Source organism: Podarcis bocagei (assembly GCF_964188305.1).
Source record: "Podarcis bocagei genome assembly, chromosome: 10".
In the NCBI taxonomy this organism is placed as follows: domain Eukaryota; kingdom Metazoa; phylum Chordata; class Lepidosauria; order Squamata; family Lacertidae; genus Podarcis; species Podarcis bocagei.
Genome location: NC_138135.1, coordinates 78,080,625 through 78,103,724, shown reverse-complemented (window position 1 = coordinate 78,103,724; position 23,100 = coordinate 78,080,625). Strand labels below are relative to the sequence as shown.

Below are 23,100 nucleotides of genomic sequence, written 5' to 3'. Positions count from 1 at the left end.
ATAAAAAGTTTAGAAAAATAGTAAAAGCAAAAAAGATACAAAGTTATAAAATACAAAGATACAGACATTAAACACAAAAAAAGAAATAAAAGAAAAGACACATATAATAAAAAAGACAAAAATTCCTTCTTTCTTGATCTCTCCTCTTTAGTTAACTTATTTTCCTGACTTCCTCACGTCTCCCACTTTTGTATCCCTTTTAAAGGTTAGTTCAGCAAATTCATGCCCTATTAATCTGTCTATTATTAATCCAATCTTACATTTTACCTAGTTGCTAGAACCCCTGCAATTCATTTCAATGTCCTCAACATTCAAAAATTTTACAATATTTCTGCAAATAAGTTTTAAATTTCCTCCAATCTTCTTCCACCGACTCTTCTCCCTGGTCTCGGATTCTGCCAGTCATTTCCGCCATTTCCATATAGTCTATTAGTTGCATCTGCCATTCTTCCAAGGTGGGTAGGTCTTGTGTCTTCCAATGCTTTGCAATGAGAATTCTTGCTGCTGCTGTAGCATACATAAAAAAAAGTTCTGTCCTTTTTTAACACCGATTGGTCAGCTATGCCCAGGAGGAAGGCTTCTGGTTTCTTCAGGAAAGTATATTTAAATACCTTTTTCAATTCATTATATATCTGTCAGGGGTTCAGGGACAGAGGCACAGGGAAGGCAGGAAATGGAGAGCGATGGAGAGGAATCCCAGGAGAGCGAGGAAGAGGATAGCAATGACGCAGGGGATTCCATGAGTCTCTCCAGCGAATCAGAGGATTCCAAGAGAGGGGCGCCTGTGGTAAGGGCAAGGGGAGTCCCGGGGGGAAAGTGTCAGGAGCGGGGGGCCAGCAGGGGACCCCAAAGCGGCAGCTGGGAATCAGGGCCAGCCTCCCCACCAGAGCGCAGCGAGGGAGGGGGAGGTTCCAGTGTGTCAGAGGGAGCAGCTCCGGTGACAGAGAAAGGGGAGGGATCAGAGCAAGCCGTTCTCCCGGAAGGGGAGGAAAGCAGTAAGGGGAGTAGCATAACTGTCAAAAGGAAGGTCAGAAGTTGGGTGCGCGCGCCAAGTTCAAATGAGGAGGCGCGCGGGAGAACAGGGAGCCCGGAGGAGGAGGGGCCAAAGCCCGCAGGAGGGGGCAGGAGCAGTCTGGAGACTCCGCTTCAGGAGAAAGCAGGAGGGGAGGAACCCCGACGGGCAGAAAGACCCTGCGGAAAAGGTAAGAGAGAAAAAGGTGGAGCAGCGTTAGCTTATTAAGCTGGTGTAGGGGAGGGACCGATTCAGAGGGGACTTCTAATGTCTAGGAGAAAGAGACGCGGGGCTGCACGCCTCGGTTGTGGAACCATTAATGAACTGCAATAAACACCCTTGTACATAAGAAGAGCTTGGCGTTGGTCTTTTGTGAGCTGAGACCTGAGGCAGCCCTGACAATATCATTTCCCAGAAAGCCTTGATCCTTGGGCACGTCCACCAAAGGTGGAAAAATGTACCTTCAATTTCTTTACATTTCCAACATTTGTTATCGGGCAAGTGATATATTTTTGCAAGCTTGACTGGGGTCATGTACCACCTGTACATCATTTTCATAATATTTTCTTTTAGGGCATTACATGCCGTGAATTTGATCCCGGTGGTCCACAACTTCTCCCAATCAGCAAACATAATATTATGTCCTATATCTTGTGCCCATTTTATTATTGCAGATTTTATTGTTTCTTCCTTAGTATTCCATTTCAGCAACAGATTATACATTCTTGAAAGTGTCTTAGCATTGGATTCTAACAGTTCTTAAGGTGCTGGTTTTAACCCTTAAAGCCCTCGTACCTACGGGACTGCCTCTCCTGGTATGTCCCACAGAGGAAATTATGGTCTTCAAATAAAAACATCCTGAAGGTTGCAGGCCACAGAGAGGTTAGGCTGGCCTCAACTAGAGCCAGGGCTTTTTCGGCTGTGGCTCCAACCTGGTGGAACGCTCTGTCACAAGAGACTAGGGTCCGGCGGGACTTGACATCTTTCCACAGGGACTGCAAGACAGAGCTGTTCTGCCAGGCCTTTGGTCAGGGTTCAGTCTGACTCCCTCTTCCCTTTCATAAGAATTTGCATGAAAGTGGCCTCTCAATTTTTCTCACAGGCCCATATAAGTTCAGCACAAACAGTTGGGCCTCTTGAGCTCTTAAGGTCCCCAACCCTAATCTGCGGGTTGCCATCTGATTGGATTTTATTCTGATCCTGATCTGATTTGAGAAGTATTTTAATTGATTGTCTGATTTTATGTTAATGTGTTATACATTTGATGTTAGCCGCTCTGAGCCTGGGGAGGGCAGGATACAAATAAAATTTATTATTATTATTATTATTATTATTATTACCTCTTAGAATCAGAGAGTTGGAAGAGACCACAAGGGCCATCGAGTCCAACCCCCTGCCAAGCAGGAAACACCATCAGAGCACTCCTGACATATGGTTGTCAAGCCTCTGCTTAAAGACCTCCAAAGTAGGAGACTCCACCACACTCCTTGGCAGCAAATTCCACTGTCGAACAGCTCTTACTGTCAGGAAGTTCTTCCTAATGTTTAGGTGGAATCTTCTTTTTTTTAGTTTGGATCCATTGCTCCGTGTCCGCTTCTCTGGAGCAGCAGAAAACAACCTTTCTCCCTCCTCTATGTGACATCCTTTTATATATTTGAACATGGCTATCATATCACCCCTTAACCTCCTCTTCTCCAGGCTTTTCATCCCCTTGGAAATGAAATTAGTGAGGCAATGGAGGAATTTGTCAGACCTTACATTCTTGGCAGAGTTTGAGTCCCAACTGATATTGGGGAAGTTGAAGTCCCCCGTGACTACTATATCTCTCCTTTTTGAATGTTTGGTAATCTGTTATAGGAAGGCATCATCCAAGTCTTCTGTCTGGCTTGGCAGTCTATGGCAGACTTTCACAGTAAAGATAAATAAAAAATTGTCCAGTAGCACCTTAGAGACCAACTAAGTTTGTTCTGGATATAAGCTTTTGTGTGTATGCACACTTCTTCAGAAACACTGAAACAGAAGTCACCAGACCCTTATACAGTGGACGCTCGGGTTGCGAACATGATCTGTGCGGGATGCACATTCACAACCTGCAGCATTCGCAACACGCTTCTGTGCGTCTGCTGGAAGTAACACGTTCCGGTACTTCCAGGTTTCAGCAGTCTGTAACACGAAAAAACGCAACCTGAAGCAGCTGTAACCCGAGGTATGACTGTATATAGTGGGAGGGTAGGGTGGGGTTTTTCTCAGAAGAGTAGTAGGAGATAGTGATTGACTCAATCTTCTACCCATCTTCTACTACTCTTCTACTACTCTTCTGAGAAAAACCCCACCCCACCCTATATATAAGGGTCTGGTGACTTCTGTTTCAGTGTTTCTGAAGAAGTGTGCATGCACACAAAAAGTTGGTCTCTAAGGTGCTATGGGACAATTTTTTACCTATTTCGACTGCGTCAGACCAACATGGCTACCTATCTGAATCTAGACTAAACAGTAAAGTCATTATTGTTTCTTTCCTACAGTTTTCACCCATATACTCTCAATCTTCTTTCCATGCTCCAAGTCACAAATTTCCTCATAAGTGTACTGTCAGGAGCAAAGGAACCTCTCTTTAAAGAGAGCTGCAAGTCTTGGAAGGCAGCCCAGAAAGAGGGGGAGAGGAAAGCGAGGTCCTGAGAGAGGTTGCCATGGAAACACTCCCAGGAAGAGTAGGTGAGAGTTCACATACCAAAGGGGGACAGGAAACAGCAGGCGAAAGCCTCTCAGAGAGCGCAGCAGAGCCAATGAGCTTACAAATTCATAGAAAGGAGGGGCTACAGGAGAGGGGATGAGAGACTTCACAGCGTCCAAGGAGAAGGTACCTACCCTGCTGCTTTCGTAGAAGGAAGTGCAACACTGAAAGTTCAGTCAAGTCATCTTGAGGAATGGAGCAGAGAACTGGAAGCACAGAACTGTGTTTTACTTGGGAATAAACCAACCTTTCTAATGAACTGGACTCGTGTGCTTTGCTGCCTCTCACATGTACACATTATTTACATATAATGCTACTCTCTTCCTGTTTGGTCTATTTCTTTTGAACAGGATATACCCCTCAATTCCTACATTCCAGTTATGAGTCTCATCCCACCAGGCTTCAGTAATGCCTACCAGGCCGTATTTGCAATCCTGTACTAAAAGCTCCTGGTGCTGGAGGAGACTCGAGAGTCCCATGGACTGCAAGAAGATCAAACCTATCCATTCTTAAGGAAATCAGCTCTGAATGCTCACTGTGTGATGGCCTGGGATTCCGATTCGGAGGATGAAACATAGGAATCCCAGCCTGCACAGGAGTCCCCGCCTCCAGGGCCAGCTGAACTGGGGCAAGGCCTAGATGCTGAAGAGCCTGCACCTGTGGCAGTGCAGCAGGAGCTGGCCCCAGGTGAAGTCCTGGCCCCAGAGGGGCCTGATGACTCAGTGGCCACAGGTGAGCCTCCTCCAGGGCCCAGTAACCCTTCAGCCTCTCCTGATCTGCAGAGGCTTAGGGTAGAGAGGCGAAGGGAACTAGTTGCCCCCAGGAGGAGTGCTCGCCTTAAGGCCAGAGTAGGCGGGGCTCCTGGGGGTCGGGACCGCCCCTGACCTTAGAAGAGGATAAAAGCCCACTCATCCCGGCCCCAGATTGCGGGAGCAACGTCGTTGTTGGCTTCGGACCTTCCTGTGATCCTGATCCCTGCTCGGCCTCCTGTTCCTGACTAACCGGTACTCCTGTTCCCTGCTCGGCTTCCTGTTCCTGACTATCCAGTACTCCTGTTCCCTACTCGGCCTCCTGTTCCCGACCATCCGGTGTTCCTGTTACCTGCTCAGCCTTCTGTTCCAGCGTTCCTGTTCCCCGCCCGTCTCTCTGCATCGGACCTCGCCCCGCTTCGTGTGGACTCTGCTACACTCACGGTACTTTACCCCCGGGACCAGCACACACTGGAACAACAGATCCTGAAGCTGAGGCTTCAATACTTTGGCCACCTCATGCGAAGAGAAGACTCCCTGGAAAAGACCCTGATGTTGGGAAAGATGGAGGGCACAAGGAGAAGGGGACGACAGAGGACGAGATGGTTGGACAGTGTTCTCGAAGCTACCAGCATGAGTTTGACCAAACTGCGGGAGGCAGTGGAAGACAGGAGTGCCTGGCATGCTCTGGTCCAAGGGGTCACGAAGAGTTGGACATGACTAAACGACTAAACAACAACAACTAAAAGCTCCAATTCGTCTTGGTTGTTTCCCACACTCTGTGCATTTGTGTAGAGACAACCGAAACCATGAGTCGTTCCCTGCAGCTGCTTCCTTCCTGTAGTTTCTTGCCCTTTAGCAGGTTTCTGGAGCACTGCCTCAGTTTCCTGTGCTATTAAGCTATTATTCCCCAGTGCCAGGTGCTCTTCTGTTGTTTGTAATGCTGTCTCCCCTCCTCCTCAAGATCTAGTTTAAAGCTCTCCTGATCAGATTCCCGAGACTTTTAGCAAAGCCATTCTTGCCAACCGCTGTGAGGTGCAGCCCATTTTTCACTGGAAGTCCTTCCTCAAGGAAGCAGAGACCATGGTCCAAGAAGCCAAGTCCTTCCTGACGACACCACCTGCATAGACATAGTATTTTCTTCTCTCTTTCTTGGCCACCACCTTCAACAGGAAGAAGTGCTGAAAAGACTGCCGGTGCAGACTGTGTGTCCCATCGGGCCCTCCTGCTGCAGTAGTGGGCCTTTCAGGGGCCATGCCAAGGCTCCTCCCAGCGTGTGATCTCACACGTGGTGCATGACATCACACACACATTGTAGGGTGAAACCCAGCTCACCTGCAGGAGGGAAAGAGCTCACTGCTCCAATGTTATAATAGACATTAACTAAATGGTCCAACTCAGTCCATCTTCATGGGTCTGGAGCTCAATTGCAGGACTGTCCCATCGTTTTTTAAGAATGTGTAACTGCCCACTTTTAAATTGTACACATTTTGTATGGACCTTTCATGTAAAAGATGCATTTTTAATGTGAAATACACATTTTTCTATGTGTTTTCCTATAACGTGCATATTTTTGTGCAGACATTTTACAAATGAAACTACATTGCAAGGGTGCAATCCAACTGGGAGCTCTGTGCAATTCAGTTTGGGATCTTTGGTTCAGGTGCTCTGCTTGGAAAAGAAGGGTGGAATGAATTTCTTCTCAATCCCTATGAAGCAGCCACTGGAGAAGTGACTTTTAACATGAAAAATGTTTACAGTTTTGAGAGAGGAGGAAGTGAGGCATAGCAAGGGGGAAATACCCACATGCCTTATCAATGCCAGTAGTTCTAAATCTATTACTCTTGTAATCAAAATAAGCAACAACAACAAAATATATGTCTCTGCCTAAGGTAGCTTACAAAAGGGACACGGGTGGGGCTGTGGGTTAAACCACAGAGCCTAGGGCTTGCCGATCAGAAGTGGCTTAGTCATGCTGGCCACATGACCCGGAAGCTATACGCCGGCTCCCTCGGCCAGTAAAGCGAGATGAGTGCCGCAACCCCAGAGTCGGCCACGACTGGACCTAACAGTCAGGGGTCCCTTTACTGTGGTCCTGGGGTCATCGGGAAATGGCGGACTTCAATGCAGTCAAAGCCGTCCTCTCATCGGACAGTGTGCTGGTACAGTACAGTGAAGCCAGGCCGCTGGTCCTCGCCTGTGACGCCTCGCCCTTTGGCGGCGGTGCCGTCCTCAGTCACCAGTTTCCGGATGGTAGGGAAGCCCCACCCCACCTTGTTTGGGCAAGGAATCAAGGCCAGCATTGTCTCCTCTGACTGGCAGCAGCTCTCTGGGGTTTCATGCAGAGGTGTTTTCTTATCCTTTTAACTGGAGATGCCAGGGATTGGACCTGGGGCTCTGTGTGCACCAAGTGTGGGGTCCCCCACTGAGCTTTGATCCTTTTCCTTTAGTTCCACCTGTTACAGTGCAGCCAGGAATCTACCAAGGCACAGTAGCTGAATTTTGTGGCATCCCTTACTCTCCAGGGAGTGTCCTTTCCCCTTGGATCATGGCCATTAGGCCTGGTAGGGTGGGAGACAGGGAGCCCTAGAGTATGGGCTTTGGTTGGAATATCCTCCTCTGTCTTTGGGTGTCAGAATGTGTTTTTCTTTTCCCAGGCTGTTTCAACCCTGGGTTGAACCTGGTTTTATTCAATTGCTGGGATTATTCTGCTTTATTTTTTCTCCTCAATTTTTTTGATATCTGATTTATTATAAAGTAAAAGTACAAGGTTGCATTGTGCTGTGGTGAATGATAAGAACTCTGAACTATTGTTGCTGCTTCTTTGGTGTTTGTGACTCTAATGCCAATTGAAATACAATCTGCAACCCTTTTTTTGTTGGGGGATGCAATAACATAATGCCACAGAAATCTGATTATGCTGAGTCCCCCTCCCTCCATTGTTGGTAGAAAATGCTCATTATCCAGAGTTAGGAAGATTTCAGTGAGAAAACAATCTTTTCATCTTGGGTGGCTGACACCTCGGCAGACAGCTGATGAATGTCAACCCGAGAGCAAAGGAAGTGTCCACGGATGACTTGTGGGGGATGAATGCAGAAGTCATGAGGTCTTGCAGAAGTTTGCTCCCTGTGCTGCCATAATGATGTGTCATCAACATGTTCATAAGACTTGGCAACAGTGGGAGGATGGAGGTTCTGGGTGGTTTCTCTCTCTTTTTGAATTCCCTCTAACTAGCAGACTATGCCTTGCATAGCAGACTATGCCTTGCATAGCAGGAAACTTTGAATGCTTAAAGCACCGTCACCTGGAACACTTCCACTAGCTATCCTGGACTGCAAGATTTGGGAACTTACTTGGTGCACACATGCTCATGGTTAGCTTTCACCCTTTCAGCTGTAGAAAAATACAAATTAATCTCACTGTGGGACAATGTGTATGTCCAGAAGCTGGTTTACTATCTCATAACACTAACGCTTACATTTCTCTGATGAAAATAGGGACATTATTATTAGTTGCAAATGTTCTTCATTGGAGTTCATTCAATATGTTATGGAAATGACTGGGGGGCACATCTTTATAATTGTTACAATGTTAAAGATATTATGCTTGAATGTATCCTTTCAACAGCTCAGGGAAGATACCTAGCTTTATAAATTCGTAGAAAATCCATACTTTAACCGACTCTCCTCATTCCAACACCATTTTAACCCCGAAAGAAAGGTGAATTTGGGCTCCACCTCTCTCCATGAATCAAGAAGCAGGAAGTCATGTAGGCAGCAGGAACAGGGCATCCTGCCATAATTCACCAAACCTGAGAGCACATGCATAGCACCCCACCCAGGGAGTGACGGGGGGGGGGCAATAATAGACATCCGCAGAGGCAAGTGTTCTGAAAGCCCATCTCCAGACAAGTCCTGAGGGCAAGGAGATGTAAAGAGTTTTCTTGTTCTTTCAGTGATGGGTACTTAAGAGGTGTTGGGAAAGGTGTCTGATAAAGTCTAATGTTGAACTTTGTAACCCTAGTATACCCCTCCCCATTTTTAACATGCTAGTGATGCAGTGATGATGTATCAATGATGCTGCTCAAAGTGTATTATGGGGGAAAGAGGGAAATTTTAAAAGAGGATGTCACCCCCTGCTCGGGGTTCTTACTCTTGTGGGGACCTGTTGCGCAACAATAAAGATCTTGGTCTACTGACTGCTGTTTGCTCCTATATTTGGCTGGAACTTCCTTCCTTTCTGACCATATAGACCTGCAGCCTTGGCTGTTGAGCAGTTTCTCACCCCATAATTTTCCTTAACAAATACAATACATGAATCAGGCCTATCACGGTGGCTTCTACTATTTGGAACTCCCTCCTGATGCTGCCTCTTCAGTACCTGTTGAAAACATTCCTTCTTCAACAAGCTTTTAGGTGGACAATCTTTATCCTGCTTTGTATCTGCATGGGTTTGAATTTTTTTCAACATATGAAATTGCTTTTGATTGCTTTTACGTATAGGTGCTTTGTTTTTTGTTGTTTTTATATGTGAAATTATGCAATTGTTTCTTATCCCTATGTTTTTATTCTGAAATTTGTTTTGAGATAATTCATGAGAAGTGGTTCTTAAACGGAATCAAATAATAAATAAGTGTACAATTTTCATCTCATCTCGTCATCCCTTCTGTTATAAAACTAATCCTGCTCTAGCATCTCCTAGAATTGTCTGGTAATGTTCAAGTGAGAAAATGTGCTGGTCAACCTTATTTCCACCCTGTGCCCTCGACAGGTTACTGTGCACATATTCTGTGTTGGTTTGAGGAAAAATATAGAAAGAAGAAAAGAATTCTCTCTTTGGTGAAAGAATTCCAGCAGAGATTTTAAATCACAAAACGTGCAGCAAAGCAAGAAAATATAGGCTGTTGGAGCTTTAAAATATGTCCTTTCAAGTGAGTTCAAAAGTGTCCCCACACATTTGGTTAGCTTAAAAGTGTTTACTTACAATCTCTCCAAAGGTCAGTGTCATGAGGTTTTGCATACAGGATTCAGCAAAGTTGCACACACAGCAAAACTTGGCTTAGTTACAAAGTGGTGAAATTATTGGTAAAAGAACTCAAAAATGGCTGTGAGAGCCATGCGGTTGAACTCAAACACGGGGAGCTTCTCAGGCAGACTGGAAGTTGAACAATAGGCTTGATTACCCATTTCCTCCCCAGGTAAGGGGAAGTGATCTCACTAAGTATGGCAGAACACCTGCATGCAGGAGTTAGACTAAAGCATGTTGGTTATAGGAGGCTGGTTATCCCCACTTTCTGGAGAGTCATTTCCATGCTCACCTCCATGAGAATAATTCATATTTTACCTCAGGATTTAAATTTCTGAGCAATATGCATAGAATTGGTAATAAATACATCTTTGATGATGCATATGTAAACAGAGTCTAAATTAGGTCCACTTTGAAATGTAGCTTAGCATTTTCTCCCCTCCACCCCCGGTATTCTAGATGAAATGAGATTATTGTAATAATCCTCTCTTTCCCTTGGGCCAGTTTTTTTTAATGTGTTGTCTGCAGGCAGTGGGTGCTCTGGCACCTGGAGCGGCACACATGCGGGGCAATCTGCCCACGGTGTCAATCCTCCCCAGGGGCCGATCTTAGTGTGGCTGCGCAATCCTCCTCAACATTCAGCACCCCCGCCACTCCCAAGCCTACAGCGAGCCGGAGGAAGGGGAAGAGACGCAGCAGCAGCTTCACTACTTGCCGCTTTGCCACTCGCTGGGCTTGGGGGAGTCACAGGTGGGGGGGCGCGCTGAATGTCACCCCCCTTCAGGATGACACCCGGAGTGGCCCACACACCCCTTCCTATGTCCCTGTCTGCAGGCTATGTTGTTAAAACTGGGTCAAACAATGAATCACTCCAGTTCCTCAGAGCTGTGAAAGCTAAATGTAAATCTACCATTCTCTATATATCACTCAAGGTCATCCTGGTACTTGCCATAAAGTACTTACTTGAGTTTTTTGCCTGTTGCTTTCTTCAGTTTATTCCTTTTATTTTTGCCTCCCAAGACCCACAGCCTGACATTGGCATGGCAGCCATGAGATTTATTATTAGGGGTGGCACTGTGGTCTAAACCACCGAGCCTCTTGGGCTTGCCGATCGTAGGGTCAGCAGTTCTAATTTGTGCAACAGGGTGAGCTTCCTTTGCTTTGTCCCAGCTCCTGCCAACCTAGCAGTTCGAAAGCATACCAGTGTGAGTAGATAGATAGGTACTGCTGCGTCGGGAAGGTAAACAACACTCTGGCTTCTGTCACGGTGTCCTGTTGCACCAGAAACACTTTCATTTTGCTGGCCACATGACCTGGAAAAGCTGCCTGTGGACAAACTCTGGCTCCCTTTACCTGAAAGTAGAGATGAGTGACGCACCCCATAATCGAATTTGACTGGACTTAACTGTCCAGGGGTCCTTTACCTTTACCTTATTAGGAATAAACAAGAGGTTGGTGATCATGAATGACTGGTTATTAGGAATAAAGTATTTAAAAGTAACTTTTTAAACAGTGGTGTAATGAGAATGGTGTGAAAAGAACACATGCTCTGGGCACAACCTGGACAAAATGGGCAGCAAAGATTGTGTAATAATATATGTCAGGGGTTGCCAACTTTTGGGGGCTCATGGGAACATTTGGAATTTTGATAAAGTATCATGGGTGCCAATTAAAAAGTCTGTCATGGGGTGTGGCATAACAAAATTTAGCTTCCACATCTAAAAGAGTAGAAAAAGAGACACGACCAACAGAATCCTGGCATCCCATGAAACGTTTACAGGGAATGGAGATGCTGAGCCAGGACAAACAGGAACTGAGAAGGAAGCACGATCTGGCTCTCTGGCACTGCGGATGTTTTAAGGGGATGTTTACCGAGACATTTCCCAGGTGCCAAGGAGGTACTGTTGAGCAGGGCACATGTCATCTGTGGATGCTGCACTGCTGACAAAGTCAAAGGACACCTGGCAGTTCTTGCTCAGAGAAAACATCTAAGGGATTTTTTTAAGTAGAAAAAAATGTTCCAAGAAGACTATCAACTTTTCTGCGCATTCTTGGCTCTGTGTATTCCCCAAAGCGCTGGGGGTAAGACGCGCCTGTTAGAGCTCCTCAATTAGATTTTGGGGGCTCCTACTCCTTTTAACTTTTTAACTTCTTAATCTTTTAACCCTCTTCTTATCAAAAGTTTGGCAACCTGGGGTTTTATATCAGGGAACTTGTGAAGTTGGCGCTGTAAATTAGATCTAACGAAGTCAAACAGCTTAACAGCCGCCGCCCAGCTTATTTCAAGGACTCGTAACTCTAAACAATTTAATTAATCTCCTGAACTTTTTCCAAACTGACTCTGACTCAGGCTTTGACTCGGCATTTTAAATGAACTAAGGGAGGTGAAGCTGTGTTCCGTTTGTGCTTGCCTCTGCCCTCCTGGCTTTGGGTCCAACTCTGCTGTGTGCCTGCTCTGTCTTCCCAGCTGTGGGTCCGGCTGCCCTGCATGCCAGCGGTGCTCCTGGACTGAGACAGACTGGTCGAGTGCTCGGCATGGAGCCTGGGTCAAGATAGACTCAATTGAAAGGCACCTAGGGAGCCGGGGGGGGGGGCTCCACCCTCAAGACGCCAGAGACTCTTAAGCCACAGGGCTGGCAGCTGGTTGTAGCAGAGGAGAGGTATGATTCTGTGGCCCTGAGAACACCAGCAGTGGGGGAAACCAGAGGACTCCTGATGCCAAGAGGAACACCTTCTCTGCCACTCACTACAAGTGCTAGCACAACAGCAAGAGGAGGGCCCCCTGAGACCATTGGGCACGGCATCGAACAGGGCATTTACTGAGCCTGCCCCACCTTCCTCTGCCCACCCCCCGATGTTGCCTGGTTGTTCAGGTTGGCAGATTCAGAGATCATTCGAGCAGACTCGAGCTGGCACGTGATAGTACAAGAACTTCGTGATGCTACAAGAACTTTGTCTGCTACAAGAACCTTTTTATTTTATTTTCCTTTCCCCCCTCCCTGCTTCCTTTGCCATTTGTTTTAGTCCTTTGTCCATTGTTTCATGATAATATTTGTTTTTGCTTGCTTACTGTTAGATGCTTGATTGTTGTCCTCCTGTTATTTAGGTGTTTTTTCTTCCTCTATGTACGTTATATGGTAGTTCTGTTTAGCTGTGGAATGTTTTGGGGTTTATTTTTTAATTTAATTAATTGGTTTGTCTAATATTATAATAGTAGGCTGACAAAGAATATAACAGTTTCGTATAATCAGAGAGGTAGCTGATGTGTAGCTGGTTTGTTCTACTCGACTAATTAGAGTTATCGAGTTGTTGATACTATAAGCAGAACAACTAGGCTGGGAAAGAATAACATCAATTGCCATCAATGAAGGCTAGTATGAGGCTTGGGATTGCTACCGTGGAGGGGCGAGGGAGGTATGGTGGTGGGGGCAGATGTCATAGGCGAAGGGGATCAAGATACGGATATGCTCGTACCCCTTCCAAACTGCGCCCCATCCCAAGGGACGAGGGTAGGGTGAGCAAGGATTACTCACCTCCGTCACTGGTGCTGTGCAATGCCAGGTGTATAGGCAACAAAACCGCCACCCTGTGAGATTTCTTTACCTCGCACGGGGTTGACCTGGCTTGTGTGACAGAGACCTGGGTGCGCGAAGGGGAAACAGTTACCTTACAAGAGATGGCGCCCCCGGGTTTCTCCGTCCTCCACCAGTCGCGGACTGTGGACCGGGGGGGAGGGGTGGCATGATTAATCCGGGAAGATTGTTCTTTCAGGGCTCTACCATCGCCATCGATCTCTGGCATTGGATGTGTTGGCCTAGTGTGGGGCTCCGAGGAGAGCTTGGCTGTCTGGCTGGTGTACCGGCCATCTAGCACACCAGCAGCCACCCTGTCAGGCCTACTGGAGGCGGTGGACGGCTGGGCCTTGGAGTTCCCTAACCTATTGGTATTGGGGGACTTCAACATCCATGCTGATGCCACTCCCTCCTCACAGGCTCAGGACCTGGTGTCTTCCATGGCGACACTAGGGCTCTCCCAGTTTGTTTCGGGCCCCACACATCAAGCAGACCACACGCTGGATTTGATCTTTGGCTTAGGTATAGATGTGGTCATGTCTCCTTCGATGAAGGTGCCATGGTCTGATCAATACACTCTGAAAGCCAGGATTGACTTTCCACCCCCACCCTGCTTAGGTGGCGAGCCGATCTGGGTTTGCCCACAGAGGCTGATGGACCCTGATAGATTCCGCCAAGCCTTGCGGGACCTTGCTCCCCCTGGCGACCATTGATGAGATCGCACCTAAGTGCCCTCTGCGACCCTGCAGAAACCGGAGCTCCGGAAAATGAAGCGGGACCTCAGACGGCTAGAGCGAGTATGGCGGGGTGCCCGTGATGGAGCCTCAAGAACATCTTATAGGGTTTTTATGAAAACCTACCAGATGGCAGTGAAGGCCGCTAAGAAGTCTTACTTCTCGGCCTCCATTGCATCCGCTAGCTCTCACCCGGCGCAATTATTTAGTATAATTAGGTCTTTAATGTCCCTGGAGGGACAGCCAAATTTAAATAACAATTCGACCCACAGCTGTGAGGCATTTGCGAGCTTTTTTTGCGGAGAAGGTCCTGTTGCTCCTCCATGACCTCCCTGCCAATTTGGATACAATAAAGGAACTGGAGGCCCCTCGACTGTCCTGGGGTCCAGTATTGGACCACTTTGACCAGATATCCCCAGCCGATTTGGACAGACTCTTCCGAGCTGGAAAGCCCACCACCTGTCCTCTTGACCCGTGCCCGTCCTGGCTGATTAGAGCATGTCCAGACGAGGTGCGGGCCCCGCGCTGGTCATGGGACCGAGACGGTTCTGGTTGCCCTAACAGATGATCTCCACAGGCAGCTGGATCGAGGCGGGTCGGGGCTGCTGATTCTCCTAGACCTGTCAGCAGCCTTAGACATGGTTGATCCCGAACTCCTGGATGCCTTGCCGACGTGGGGATCCAGGGCACAGTCCTTCAATGGCTGTGCTCGTTTCTCTCAGGTCAGGAACAGAGGGTGGCGCTTGGGGGGGAACTGTCATCGCGCCACTCCTTGGTTGTGTGGAGTGCCTCAGGGTGCGATACTCTCCCTGATGCTTTTCAACATCTTTATGCCTGCCCTCGCCCAGCTTGTCCGGAGTTTTGGATTGGGCTGCCATCAGTATGCTGATGACACCCAACTCTATCTGTTGATGGATGGCCATCTTGACTCGGCCCTAGACACACTGATCAGATGTTTGGAAGCTGTGGCTGGATGGTTACATGGGAGCCGGTTGAAGTTAAATCCTTCGAAGACAGAAGTCCTTTGGCTTGGTCAGGACGATATGGGATTGGGGGGGCAACTCCCATCTCTTGCGGGGGTGCAATTAGTGCCAGCACCATCCGTTAAGAGTTTGGGTGTAATCTTCGACACCCCCCTTTCCATGGAGGCGCAGATTGCAGCTACAACAAAGGCGGCATTTTTTCATCTCCGCCAAGCTAAGCAGTTGGCTCCTTACCTCTCTCGCCCTGACCTAGCCACTGTGATCCACGCGACGGTCACCTCCAGACTGGATTATTGTAACTCGCTCTACGTGGGGCTGCCCTTGAGACTCTCCTGGTATGTCCCACAGAGGAACTTACACTTTTCAAACAAAAACATTTTGAAGGTCCCAGGCCACAGGGAGGTTAGGCTGGCCTCAACTAGAGCCAGGGCTTTTTCAGCTGTGGCCCCGATCTGGTGGAACGCTCTGTTCCAAGAGACTAGGGCCCTGCGGGACTTGACATCTTTCCTCAGGGCCTGCAAGACAGAGCTGTTCCACCAGGCCTTTGGCCAAGGCACAGTCTGACTCGCTCCTTTGGTAATCCTCACAGAACTCTAGCCCAATGGTTGCCATTAATTTGATTTGAACTGATTTTATAATGAAATGATTTTAGATGTTGTATTATTTTATTGTTGTTAGCCGCCCTGAGCCCGGCTTCGGCTGGGGAGGACGGGGTATAAATAAAAAATTATTATTATTATTATTATTATTATTATTATTATTATTATTATTATTATTATGTTGCCACTAAGTTTTGCCTAATGTGGAAATTTGATGGGAATTTTAAGCTTTCTTCCTGAGGAAATCTGAGGATAGTAAATATGTTCTATAACATCACTGGAATATATTTCTCTCTCCCTCTCTTTCTCTTTCTCTCTCTCTCTCTCTCTCTCTCTCTGTGTGTGTGTGTGTGTGTGTGTGTGTGTGAGAGAGAGAGAGAGAGAGAGAGAGAGAGAGAGAGAGAGAGAGAGATGATGTGTCTCATTAGAGGAGAAAGGGGGTGCGGGGGGTGCAGTCCACCCCGGGTGGCATCCCTGAGGGGGGCTGACATTGCCGCGATGCCCCCAACATTCGCCGCAGGCAGCGCCCCCCCCAGGACACCACGGGCAGTGCACCCCCAGGGAGGCTCGCAGCAGCCGGCAAACCACCCCCCCCGGGAGGCATGTGGCAGCTCCTGGGATGCGAGCCCCACCCCCAGGTGCATGCCATTCCGGGTGCTGGAGCACCTAGCTCTGCCTCTGATGTGTCCAAGAGAGGGCAGACATATCTGCAGAAAATAAAATGGTTATTCTAATTAATGAAATACATACTGTACACATGGCTTTAAAAATATCTGAAGTGTTTAATGCATCCATAGGCGTGAAAAGCACCAAGGTAAAAAACAAAAAGCTGCTATGTATACATTTTGCAAGTTTTCCAATATTAGTTAATATATATATTATGCATATAATGATTATAAATGGACCTTACAGATTAAAGCGTATTGTATGTAGTTTGTGGCAGGTGTTAATAATGAATGATTTCATTACATTAATAGACTCCTTTAAGAATTCATCTTCGTAAGTCAGTGGTGGTTGTGGGGCAGTGGCGGGATGGCATAAGAGTTAGTCTCCTGTTACATCTAACTAGTCTATGTACCTGTGTACATAAATAGTTGAGCTATGCAAAGCAATAAATGTACACACTTTCACTCGGACACTTGTACATGTGTACAGATAGTGTAATAGGTGAAGACGCCTACACATATGCCCATACCTCTGAATGATTTCATCCCATGATGACCCCTTCCTCCTTAGATGCTGGGCCAGGAAAGAAACCCGAACACGGCCAACATATGGGTATTAGCCAAGCAGCTTGGAAGGAAGCCATGGGGCAAGTGGTTCCTCTGCTTCTTTGTGGGATGAGTCTGAGATCTTTAAGTACTACCAAAATAGGGTCAGATCTGCTCCCAAGAGTCTCATATCACTGGCTAATCATAGAATCATAGAATCATAGAGTTGGAAGAGACCACAAGGGCCATTGAGTCCAACCCCCTGCCAAGCAGGAAACACCATCAGAGCACTCCTGACATATGGTTGTCAAGCCTCTGCTTAAAGACCTCCAAAGCAGGAGACTCCACCACACTCCTTGGCAGCAAATTCCACTGCCAAACAGCTCTTACTGTCAGGAAGTTCTTCCTAATGTTTAGGTGGAATCTTCTTTCTTGTCGTTTGGATCCATTGCTCCGTGTCCGCTTCTCTGGAGCAGCAGAAAACAACCTTTCTCCCTCCTCTATGTGACATCCTTTTATATATTTGAACATGGCTATCATATCACCCCTTAACCTCCTCTTCTCCAGGCTAAACATGACCAGCTCCCTTAGCCGTTCCTCATACGGCATCGTTTCCAGGACTTTGACCATTTTGATAGCCCTCCTCTGGACACGTTCCAGTTTGTCAGTGTCCTTCTTGAATTGTGGTGCCCAGAACTGGACACAGTACTCCAGGTGAGGTCTGACCAGAGCAGAATACAGTGGCACTATTACTTCCCTTGATCTAGATGCTATACTCCTATTGATGCAGCCCAGAATTGCATTGGCTTTTTTAGCTCATTTTGGCATGTTGTACATGCTGCTGTGCGGACTGTACCAGTTCTCTCTCTCCTTTCCCACCAACCCCCTGCCTTGCTCCTGTGACTGCTGCTTTTCTGCCATTAGCAGATGTGGCAAGGTGTGTGGCAGTGGCAGGTAGGTGGTGGTCGGAGCAGCGGCAAGGCAAGGTGGCGCTTCCCATTTTACCTCAAGCTGTAAAACAGGGCATGCCTGCCCCTGGTCTGGTACACTGTAAGGCATCTTCCTATACCCCTTGCAAGTGAAGTATAGTCATGTGACTTACCAGGGTCGTGTCTAATGGAAAGATCACAGCTAAGCTCCAACTGGAGCTCTGTGTAGATGTGCTGAAGAACAGCAGTGGTCTTCAACCTTTCCAGAGGTGAGTGCTACCTGCAATCCCATTCTGCAATACACAGGAGTTGTTTATTGTAGAGGAACTTGGACCAAAACGACCAGCTTGCAGAGCTGAAGCAGGGGCGGTGAAGACTGATAGCAACACATTTCCCCCCTCTGTCTGAGTTCCGGAAGCAATCAGCATAGCAACACAGGAAACTGCCTTATAGTGAGTAAGACCATAATCCATCTAGCTCACTACTGACAGGCAGCAAGACTTGGAGGTTTCAGGCAGGGGTCTTTTCCTAGCCCTACCTGAAGATGCCAAGGATTGGACCAGGGCCCTTCCTCATGCTAAACACTGAGCTATGGATCCCAGCCACTCAATTCTCAGATGCCTTTTGCTTTGACAAGGAAAGCATTTCCTTCCCAGCATGGTCTTTCTTGACAGGCAGAAGCTGACACCAGAGGTGTTCTTCAGTTGTTACTGCCAATTTAGCTCCACACCATTTCTCTATCTTTTTTTATGCATGCAGAGTGTGAATATTATTAGAATGTGGGGAAAGCAGAACATTAGCTAACTTATTCCAAAAGAAAGTTCCTGATCTTTATGCTTTGGTAGTCCTTGAGTGTTGTTCCTCACTGACTCCCTTGCATGCTCCTTCCCAATCCACACCCTTTACCAATATTTAAAAACACATTCCAAACATAAACAGGGGCTGGGTGGGGTGTGACAGAGATTGGAGAGATTTCAATAGGTGGGGAAGGATCCTAGTAGACTGGGCTTTAATAGAATAAATAGCACAGTAGCTTTTTCAAGCAAAGTAGCAAGCATAATATAACATAAGAAGCTCCAATAAAATACCACACTATTTGGCAGGGGTGTGTGTGTGTGTGTGTGTGTGTGTGTGTGTGTGAGAGAGAGAGAGAGAGAGAGAGAGAGATTAGTCTTGTACAGAGTTTTCAGAGTTCTACTGGAGCTCTGCTTTTCAGGCGGAGCTCCAAGCAGCTTCCCACGCAGAGCAGCAGGACTGAGTTGGCAAGGCGCAGATGGCAATCACATGAAGGCACAGTCTGGAGTGTTGGGCACCACCAGAAAACACTGCAGCAGCAAGCAAGTCTACTTTCTTCCTCAGCTATCACAGTGAGAAATCTCTCCCAGCACTTCCACTTCATCCTACAGTGTAGTGCTTGCTTCCATTGTTGACTGTGGTTTGTGCAAGGCTGTGTTTTATGGCTTAGGCAAGACAGTCACCATCTTGGCATGTTGTCAGATGATGAGGCAGATGGCAGATGTTCTGTTGACATGATAATAAAAGCTGGCATCTGCAGGACAGCAGCACCAGAAGACCTCTGACCAAGGAGTGGTTTCCCCCATGTTCCCTGAGTCCATGAGAGCACCATTGCATGCAGCTGAATTGAGCCCTTTCATTTTAGAAAGGTTCTCCTGAAGTAGCTAAGAAAAGTGGATCTTTTGTAATTTCTTAGAATTCAGTGTTGATTCTGTAGCTCAGCAGCGAAAACAGACATTTATCTAAGTTTTCATAGTATCTCAGAATGCAAGTCTTAAGACATGCATCAGTCAATCATGTTGGACTAGCCCTTGTATGCTACAAGCCACAGAAGTCTACAGTGTAGGATTGTACTTGATCCACAATACATACAGTTAAGGAAAATGGGTTTTGAATGGAAGTTGATACAACCTGCCATCCTCAACATTCTTACTTGGAATATAAGTTATTTTATGAGTAGGACTTATTTCAAGGTGAATACGTTTAAGATTGGAGTGCAAGTCTCATTGCCTGCATGGAATCATGTATTTAGGAGGATAGGGTGTCCTCAAAAGCATATTATACTCCATTGCAGCAGTATTTACACATGACTGTCTCGAGATGAGGTAGAGAGACACAGCTGTTTCAGGTGGCAGGTTCTGAATCCTATAAAATCAGGTTTTCTAGTATAGCCTTTTCTCCAACTAAGTTCAAGAAGTGACCTTTCATATGTGGTCATACAGTCTGGTCTGTAAAATGGGATGATTTGGGGTTGTGTGACTGATTCTAGCTGTGTTGCATTGATGGAGATGGTAAAGGAGAGGGAATGCAAATATAGAAAGTTTTGCCACAACAGCAGCAATATATGGATTTGGCTAATAGTCAAGTACTATCTTTCATATGCCAGCTTTGGGATCAGAAACAGCTATATGATATTTTCTGTTAGTTTAGGTCCAACTAATCTTATAGGTTGGGACAGGTGAGTGGAGCATATGTAAACTACAGACATGGTCATTTAATTCCATCCCCAGGAAATGACAGGACCTGTAGTTCTGTGAAAGGGACTAGGCATTATTAACTGATCATTCTTAACATGCTCAGCAAGCTACTACAAATCCCATGGTTCTTTGGGAGATGCTTCGGCAACTAAATTAGTATAAAACCACTATAGGTTTATATATATATATCCCTTTCATGGATCATTGCCTTGCCGTGGCGAAGGAGCTTGAATAACTCAGAGAAGCTATGAACTATGCCATGCAGGGCACCCAAGATGAACAGGTCATAGTGGAGAGTTTTGACCAAACGTGATCCATGACCTGGAGCTGACTGTGGCTCAGATCATCAGCTTCTTATAGCAAAATTCAAGCTTAAACTGAAGAAAGTAGGAAATACGATAAGATACGATCTAAGTCAAATCCCTTATGAATACACAGTGGAAGTGAGGAACAGGTTTAAGGATTTAGATTTGGTGGACAGAGTGCCTGAAGAACTATGGATGGAGGCTCGCAACATTATACAGGAGGCAGCAACGAAAACCATCCCAATGAAAAGGAAATGCAAGAAAGCAAAGTGGCTATCCAACGAGGCCTTACAAATAGCGGGGGAGAGAAGGCAAGCAAAATGCGAGGGAGAGAGTGGACTTCCGGGTCAGCACCATCGGTGAATGGCGGAGTTCCTCCGTTCGGAGGAACGGGCTCCGTGGAAACTGGGTCTTCCCGCCGCGATGAAGGTGGGGACCCACTAGAAATCCCAGGCGGAGGAAGCCTGGGAACGTGGGGTTCGGCAGGGCACCAGGAGCGCCCCCCTACTCGCAGGGAATCCCATTTAGGGGCTCCGGAGCGAAGTGGGGTGAGAAGCGCGGTGCTGCGAACTGACTGCTACTTTCACGGAGTGAAGCCGCACAGCCATTGCCGGAGAGCGCTGACTTTTTCATGTGGACAATTGGATTTAAAACAAGTACCCGTGAGTAGAAATGGAAAATTGGATCAAGAAATTTCTTAATTTGGTAACAAAGCGGGAAGGTTCAAAACAGGAAGTCTGCCTTCCGCTTTTTGTATATAGACTAAAGCAAAAACTTTGTAAGCTAAAGCCTGGAAAGCTGTCAAAAAAGTCTAAATTTCCTTCATTTAGAATTACTGAAACCCCCTTGGAAGCAGGAGAAAAGGGGGGGGGGACTTTGTTCAACCCTAGCAGGAGAGGGAGTGAAGAAGGACAAGTTTCCACCGTCTCTAACCTGGGAACGGTGTCAGAGACAGAAATTGTTGGAGAGGTTCATTGACTGTCAATGGAATATTTTGACAGATAGCTAAAGAAGAGAAACAAGCTGATTTCAATGTTGCCTTTTGCATCTTAAAGAAACAAAATATCTGAAAAATATCTGAAAAACGAAAGCAATTTTCCTTTGTTGGACTTGCCTAAAAGAAATGGATACAAATAGAAATAGAGGGAGCTTGTCAAATTGTTGCTGCAGTACATTTGAGGGCTCAACAGATGTGAGATTAAGACTGTGGGAACAGGCTTTTCTGACCTTGACTAAAGATGAGTTGGAAAGAAGAATGGGTGCTTGCCTTATGCAAGACAAGTGCCCTGCTGGAACAGATGCATGAGAAGATGGACTTGATGAATGAGAAAATGGATTTGACTGTTGCAGTTAATAACTGTGGGCAAATAGGGAATATTGATACAGAAATTATCCAGGGACCAACTCATGAATCTGTACTGACTGGGCAAGTGCAGAAGATAATGGAGGAGGATGCGGTTGCACCCCAAATAATACAAATGGAGAGTCCTGAGGCTCTACAGGAGTATGAGCCGTTGTCATTGAAGATTGAAGTTGGAGTGGGCCAGGGGGTGTCTGGAGTTGAGGAGGTTCCCAACATTGGAGAGACCTTGGAATATGCTTTTAAATACTTTTTGGACTATATTGAGGATTGTGGGGAGTGGGACTGTGGGGAATGGGAGGGTTTGATGAAGGGAGATGGAGACAATTTTGGCTTGGAATCCCCCAAAGGCCTACCCCTCAATGAGAAAGGAAAGGAACTATGAAAGAGACCAGCAAAAGACAAGGAAAAGGGCAAGTATAAACAAGAAGAAGAATTGCAGAAGGGACATGGAAGAGACTTAAGGGCCTCGGACATAAGGCTTCCAGGTTGATGGACTAGATGGAATGGACAGTAAGGACTGACACAATCCGAGACCAGGAAGAAGTGACATTGGATGAAGATTGGAAGAAAATCTATAAAGAAAATTTTCTATTTGGGGAATTGGTTAAAAATTAATGAATATTAGGGGAAATGTTGGAATGAAACTATATGACTTTAGCAGAAATGATATCAGGAGTAATGTATATTTGATAACTAAGATTCAAGCTTTAAGGTGTTTTAGGGTAAGATAAGGTTAAATTAATTAAGGTAATGTGAATAATAGAATATGGGGAAAGATGGAAAGGATTGGTTGAGTTAACTATTAGATTAAATTAGGTTAGGATAATTTTTTTTAACAAAAATTGAGAAAGATGGAAAGAATTTGCTGAAATAACTAATTAAACTAGAATACAAAAAGGGAGGTGTGAGGAAGTCAATGAAACAAGCAAATGGAAGTTGTAGATATGTAATCTGGGATTTGTGTTGTTTTCCTTTTTCTTTTTATCTTTTTGTTGTATTCTTGTATTGGTTTTTGTGTTTTTTCTTTCTTTTTTGTCTATTATAGTGTTGTTTTTTAATGTTTTTTCTTCTTCTTATAATTCTGAAAACTACTAATAAATATTATTTTTTTTAAAAATGCGAGGGAGATAGTGAAAGATACAGGAAATTGAATGCAGATTTCCAAAGAATAGCAAGGAGAGACAAGAAGGCCTTCTTAAATGAGCAATGCAAAGAAATAGAGGAAAACAACAGAATGGGAAGAACCAGAGATCTGTTCAAGAAAATTGGAGATATGAAAGGAACATTTCGTACAAAGATTACCATAATAAAGGACAAAAGTGGAAAGGACCTAACAGAAGGAGAAGACATCAAGAAGAGGTGGCAAGAATACACAGAGGAACTATACCAGGAAGA

The 23,100-nt window shown here is 46.1% G+C and overlaps 1 long non-coding RNA gene across 2 annotated transcripts in view; it reads right to left on the bottom strand.

Moving 5' to 3' along the window:
• The window catches only part of LOC308596004, a 33,028-nt gene extending 10,069 nt beyond the window's left edge, over nt 1-22,959 (bottom strand). The window contains exons 1-3 of one of the 2 annotated variants that reach the window (XR_014012253.1): nt 22,847-22,959; nt 17,982-20,681; nt 17,439-17,752 (exon numbers count right to left, since the gene is read on the bottom strand). This is a non-coding gene — a long non-coding RNA (uncharacterized lncRNA). Of the gene's footprint in view, nt 1-17,438; nt 20,682-22,846 lie in introns of those variants that run through there. The other variant, XR_014012252.1, reaches the window with a different exon arrangement.
• Nucleotides 22,960-23,100: the final 141 nt, after the last annotated feature.